This window comes from Pinus tabuliformis, chromosome 6 (assembly GCF_031772625.1).
Source record: "Pinus tabuliformis cultivar Carrire ecotype Pingquan chromosome 6, CPIR1, whole genome shotgun sequence".
Lineage (NCBI taxonomy): Eukaryota > Viridiplantae > Streptophyta > Pinopsida > Pinales > Pinaceae > Pinus > Pinus tabuliformis.
The window spans coordinates 445,719,947-445,727,148 of NC_142292.1; positions in this window are offsets into that span (position 1 = coordinate 445,719,947).

Below are 7,202 nucleotides of genomic sequence, written 5' to 3' on the forward strand. Positions count from 1 at the left end.
AACCTTAACAAGCACGTCAGAGGTATATATAAAACTAATTCTCTGAAGGAACAACCTCTTCTTCTCTCAATAGGTTGGGATTCCTCTTCCGCCTCTGAAATGAATAAGATTTATGCATGGTTATGAAAATGAAAAAATGAAAAGTGAAAAAATTCGAAAAATGAAAAATGAATAAGGCAAAAGAAGAGAAAGGCTTCTTGTGCAGAGAGGTGATGCAAGTAACTCCATCGAGGTATTGACCAGGCTTGCTGGCAGCGGAGTGATGCTTGTGTTCCTGCGTGACTCCGCCGGGGTACTGTCCAGGCCTGCTGGTAGCGGAGCAACACCAGAGATGAAACTAAGACTCTGACGACTATACTGCTTGTGCACCAATATACCCCTCAACCCCAATCGAAACAACTGTGTTGGCTTGTCTTGGAATGTGTGTCGACCGACCAAGAGCTTGGCAGATGCTACATCCTACAATCAAGTAAGTGCTGAAGCCAAGACGAACAGAGAACTGAATAATAGTTCCGGAGGTGTTAGACTTGCTTTTCACGAACAAGGTCCATTCAGAGAGTTGGAGTTCTACAAGTGTGTCGCCAAGTGTTGTAGTGGCTACAACCACCCTCCAAAATTTTGCCTTACCTTCGTTTTGGAGCCTCCCTACCAACTATCCTCAGCAGCATGTCTTGCACTGTCAAGTACATGAGCTTCAGTGGTTTTCTAGCAGATTGTCAGCCTGTGCATGATAGCTTGCTTCATTCCCCTCATAGGTTGTTTCTACGGACTTGGTCCGGCCGTAGGTTGAGCAGCTCCCTCAAGAAATTACGCAATTTTGGAGTGGAACCAGTCTTCCCTCCAGAAATTGCACAATCCTAACTAGCAACATGTTGGGTTCAAAAACTGCGCAATCCTGCCTGTCAACCTTCCTAGATAAAACCATGCAATCTGGCCCAACAGGACCACTCAGCCCAGAAATTGCGCAATCCTTGGCTGCAGTGAGCTGCTCGGCCCAGAAATTGCACAATCCCTCTGGTAGCCAGCCCAGCTCCCTCCCAAAAATGTGCAAATTTCTCCCTCAGGCAAGCAGATTGTTGCATGTGCCATCGGGTTGACCGGTTTGACTTGCATGCATGGGTCGCTTTTCCCTGAAATAGAAAAAAGCAACATGCAAAAAGCATCCCTAGATTTTAGGGAGCTATTTTTAGCAGCTGGAGGTTACATGCAAAGATCGTTTTAGAATCTTTCCTCCAAGTGTCGCTTTTTCCTAGATTTGTGGCATGCACGTCATGAGCCTCAAACTTATTTATTCGATGCTTCAGAGCTCACTTATTCACATCGATCTTGGAGCTCTGACATCCCACAACACATCCAAGAGTCTTCGACACATCCAACTCAGCTATTTCCGGGTAAGTCCTCTTAACTTGTCTTTTGCAGCATTTCTGTCGCTTTTTGTATTTTAGCTTGTGTGAGTGTTGTCTGTTGGATTTCTGTGAACTCTTGCTGTCATTTACATGCATATTAGGTTGTACCAGCACCATTTCAGTTTTTGTAAGCATCTCACTATTGTCGCATGCATAACACTGTTTTGCATGAACGGTCGCCGATTTAGTGACTCGCTTCACACAAATGCATGTTATTCCATTTTCTGAATCTTGCATTCACTATTTGCATGCACGATCATTCACCCCTGCTTATACTCAATATCGTCATGCATTCACATTCACATTTGCTTTCAATTGCCTGTCATCTAGTCTGGGCAACCTTGCCCCGGACTCTGCCTCACCAAGATAGCATTGCGCAATCCTGAGAGGGAAGGCTCTGCCTTCCTCCTATAAAATGCACATTTCTTCCCAGTGACTGTCATCCAGTCTTGCATTGCGCAATTCTGGGAGGGAGTGATTGCTGGCCCAAAAAATTGCGCAATGCATTCACTGGGCCTGCAACCATTACTAGCTGGAATTGCACAATCCCAATAGGCCAGTCTGGATTGCACATTGCACAATTCCAGCATCCAGCCAGCCTCCCAACATCCTGGACTACCTTTTGCGTAGTTCCGGTAGTCAGTCTCTCGACCTCCCAGGAAAAATTGCGCAATCCTTGCGAGTCAATCCCCAGGTATGTGGCATGTCGTTCCTCAAGTTTGATTTGGTTTTAGTTGACAGATTTCTTGCGATGCATGTCGCCATGTATCCATATCTAGCAGGTGTTTTTCCGCCTCTCAGCGGCTTAGGATCAATGGCCTCAAGAGAGTAGGATCAAAGGACACCGACAGAAGTGCAACTGGAGCAGCAGTTGAGCGAGTGTCTACAAGTTTTCCAATTTATGAAGACACCAAGATGATTGTAGACAAGGACATCAAGTTGAAATGGCAAGAGGTCAATGATGCATTTGCAGACACATTTTGGAAAGACCTCGAAGACCACCAAGTCTATGTGAACATTCACAAGTTTGGCTTATACCGGATTGCATGCAGGTATCCCATGTTCCCATGCGCGAACATGATACATTGGATCTTCCTCCACACTAATCTCGAGATGATGACATTGAGCAGTGTCAGCAGGACGGATATTGCTACCTTCAAGGCACAAGATTATGAATAGATGTACCATATGTCGAAGCCCGTGGTCACCATGGAGGAACCCTTCAGCATACCCAACAACAATGCCAACTCCAGGGATATCGTGAAGAACTGGGTGAAGGAGCCGACCAAATTCGGGATGACACCCAACCAGATCTACAAGACAAAGACACTGTGGAAGGCGTATCAATACTTGGTCATCTTTGCATGTCACTTGTATGGCCAAGAGAGCACAAAAACCTTCCTGCGGAGTTCGGTGATCGCGTTGGACCAACTAGCCGGTGAAGGAAAAGCATGCAATTGGTCCGACATGTTGGCTCACAAGCTGAAGGAACATGTAACAAGACCTTGACATCTACCCAAAGGTCAGCAAATAGAAATCTACATGTCCGCTTACATCTTGGATGCAATATGTGCCCATCAGGAGTTCTCGGGCTTGAAGTGGGCATGGAAATAAACGGAGACCTTTGTGAACAATTATTGTAAAATGTTGTCTGAATGCAGCTTTAGAGGAGTTATAACACAATTGTCCAATCATTTTGTCACCCTGATGTACAAGATGATATATGAACAGGATCCACCCTGCATGTCGAAGGCAGCAATGGAGGCATTGATCGATATAGCAGATTTGTATGCCTCATGTTAACACCCAGGTTGTTCCCTATGACTCCCAAGGGAATACGGCCGGGGTAACCACTAACCAATCTTTGGATTACAGCTTCTAGCCAAACTGTAATCAGAGAGGGCTCTCTCTTTATAATTTGTCTCTGTTCTGATAGTATTTTAGGCTAGCTATGTTGTTCAAACTTTTGTTTTTGTGTTTGGTTGGAGAATGTTTCAGTCAAGATATGTATGCTCTCACTAGAATGTTATATGTCATTGGGCAATGGAGTCAGTGGTCCTTTAGCTGTTTTGAGGTGCTGTGTGATGCTGTAGTGATGCTGCAGAGCAAGGTTAGTGTCTGAGGAACAAACGTTCATAAAGTGATTGGGTGGGTTGTATCCAGTTTATGCAAGGCAATCAAGAATCTTACAGTAAACTGCTAGAGAAAGACAGTGAGAATATTGACCTAGAAGCAATGAAGAATTTCTAGGTAACATTCATACATATAGAATTAACAGCTACATGAGCAATTAAGAATTCATGTCCATGGTTAATTCTGAAGACAAACATTTACAGCAGTAAAAATTGAGTACAAGGTGTAGTAAAACAAATCCTGCACTATTCTTTTTCTTTACTGCTAGTTTAGTCTAACATGAATATGATTTGATAAACATAAGAAAGACAAGAACAGAGATTGAGGAAAAACTTGTTATTTCATCAGACAGCACAAGAATTCTGCATCAACACATGAATCATCAGCAAGACACCATAGTTCCAGGAAATCACTGAGCTGATCTAGCTCTTTGTATTAAACAATTTTGAAAGTGTACAATACGTTTTCTCAGAGTGAAAATTACCAACCCCTTATGCATTACTAAGGGGAGTATATATACAAAGTTTACATAAGAAAATATCTGAATGGAGAGTAAATGCTTCATTAATAGCATGCCAACCGCTGGAGTGTAGCAGCTGAGAAAGTTAATGCTGTAATAACTTTTGTTCCCTTAGCTGTAAAAAATGGTCAGAGCCTGTTGACTTGGTGGCAGTTGGAGTCGGCTGAGGAGACGCTGTCAAAATTTGTGCATTTCTTTATCTCTTGGGCTAGCTGTCGTTGTCTATGTGCTGAGTCACATTTCAGCTGCTTTTAATGCTGACTTTATCATGTTGTTTGTCTTGTAGTGACCTGGAGCTGGCAGTGACCGAACAGCTGAAGCTACCGTGGCAGAATTTGAAGCATTGCTTGCCACCAATCCTCTTTTGGCATTTGATGCCTCCTAATCTTTATCAAGGTCTCATCGGCCTCTGTATATCTGTAGAACTTAGGAGGAGTTTCAAATAGATGATTCACTTCATTCTCAATAAAGAACAGGCCTTCCAGTTTGTCATACAAGCTCTGTCCTGAGGGAGGCCCTGTTTGTTCAGATGTACTGCCAGATGCAGTAATCTGATTCTCAATGTATGTTGCCATTCTGTTGGCAAACTGATCCCGGGAGACCAGTTTTCCTGCACCAGTTAGGAGGCTGGGCAGGCCTTTTGCTTGCAGCACTGCCAACTTGACTTTAAATTCCTCCACATCTGTTGTGATCTCATAGCACTTCCTCTCCACAGTTTGTACATAGTTCCTGAGAGTTAGCACCTTCTTGGCAGTGAGGACAACCTCTGTTCTGTTGGGAATGCCTATGGCTGCCAGTTCCTCCTTTTCCTGCCTGTTCAGGAAGTCTATCATTTTGTTGGCCTGCTCAGGTCTGTTTTGCAGCAGTGTTTTGGCCTTATTGATTTCTGTTTGTGCTTGGCCCAACAAGTCTATCTGTTCATGCATTGTTTTTATTGATCTCCATTGTTGAGTGATGGATTGGCCTATTTTGGCCCATAGAATCCTTTTTATGTCGGCCATGGCTGTTTCTAGATTCAGCTCTTTTTCTAAGGCCTTTATCTTGTCCTTAAGGGCCTTTATCTCTCTGCCCTGTTCTGCTACAGTCATTTTTGACTTGTCATATTTAGTATCCAATTCTGCCAATTTTTCCTTGGCCTTCTTTATTTCATTTGCTTGGAGCTCCATTTCTTTGATGGCCTTGGTCAATTCCTCTACACTTTTGCTGGCTTCTGGTGCTGTTGTTGTTCCTGCTGCATCTGTTGTAGGGGCCACTGCTGCCTCTATAGTTGTTGCTGTTGTAGAAGTAGTTGGAGGAGCTTGGGAAGTGGATTCTCCCTGTTTATCCTGTAGTGCTCCTTCCAGCTCTTTCTCCAAATCCCTGATCCTCTGGTCTTGCTGCATTAGGAGGTCTAATTGGTCATCAACCTGTTTTTGCTTTTGAAGTTCTGCGGTTTGAGGGTGCTCTGTGGGCTACAGCTTCAACCTTTTCTTTAATGCATTCAGGTCATCATCTTTCTTCTTCATAAGGGCCTTCACACCCTTTAGATCACTAGGATCATGTCCTAGATCAATGATGATCTCCTCAAGAGACTTTATTCTATTGTCTTTGGCCAGAGAGGACATTCTCTCAAAATCCAACTGAGTGTTGGTATTTTTGAGTGATTCATTCAGTTCATGTGCCATGGTGGCCTTCTCCACCAAGGTTGCATAGACCATCTCCCCAGTCTGTTTATGGAGTTCAATCTGGTCCATGGGATGTATATCTCTGGCTAGGACCTCCACCCTTGTCTTCACAAAATCTGCAGCTGACTTAGGCTGCGGCCCTTTGGGCTTGAAATGGCTGAGGAGCAATTTTTCCTCTTGAATGTCATATACCGACATTAGCCTTTCTTGTTGGGCTGGGGTTGCATCAAGAAAATGTTTATACACCTCTACCCTCAGCAGATCATTCTGAGCTTTTATTTGTTTGAAAGAAGCCTTAGTGCTCTTGGGCTTCTTGCTCTGCTGGGAAGAGGAGGACACCTCTAAGCCAAGTTGTAAACCTTGCTCCTGCTGAAAGGAGCTTGTTCCTGTGTGCTGGCTGCCCTCCCTGTTTTTCCTTGAGCTGTCAAGGAATTCTTCAGTGATGTCTTCTACCTCTGGGGAGTCTAGTCTTTGCCTTTTGGCTTCTGGTTGCTGGGAGGATCCACTAAGAGGAGTGGACTCTTCTCTATCTCTTTTTGTACCCCTTTCCTCATGTGCTGGGGTCTGCAAAATTGGGGCAGTCAATGGCTCAGTTTGAGGTGGTGGTGTTTGCATTATTGGAGCTGCTGGCAGCTCAGTTTGTGGCAGGACAGTCTGCCCTTGTTGCTGTTCTGGCTGCTCAGTTTGCTGCTCATTTACAGGGGCAAGATTTTCTTTCACTGCTTCCTCCTCTGCACCCATTATCCCTTTGCCTTTGTCTGTAGCCGGTGCTGATGTAGAGGGTGCCTGTGGTGCAGTCCTTGTGACCGAGGTCCCTTCTCCTGCTGAGTGAGGCCGTTTGAAGGGTACCTGCTGCACAAAGTCTAGGTCAATGGTTTTTTCAAGCTCCTTCATATTCTTTAGCATTATCTCTTCTTCAGTTAGCTTTTCAACTAAAGTACCCTGTAGCCATTCTTGCTGGTTGGCATATTTCTCAATGTGTGGGTATTGACAATGCCTATAACCTAGAAGCCTGTATTTGTTTCTTCTGGCAGTAATGAAGCCCTCAGGGTCATAGGGGACCCACCGAAAACTGTATGATAGTTTATATTTGTCCTTGAGGATGAGGTCAACATCTTCCCATCCTTCTTTTTTGTTCATGATGAAGGGGCCCAACTGGTGTTTGGACTTGAGGTGGGCCTTCTTTCTGGAGCTGTGGAAATGGGTGAGGTCAGATTGAATCAACTGCCTATAATATTCCAAGGCAAACATCCTCATGGGCACATACTTTGGGATTTTGTAAGGACAGAGCTCACAGCCATAGACTCTGATGACTGTGTGATCCTCATATAGGTACCAATCACCTATTTTACATTTTTTGGAAAGCTGCAGAGCCTTCTGTATCTCAGTTGACATCCTGGGAGGAGGGGACCTCATCAATAGGCAAGATACTGGATACACAAATTGGTCAACAAACTCACAATAGGAATAGGGTGAGTT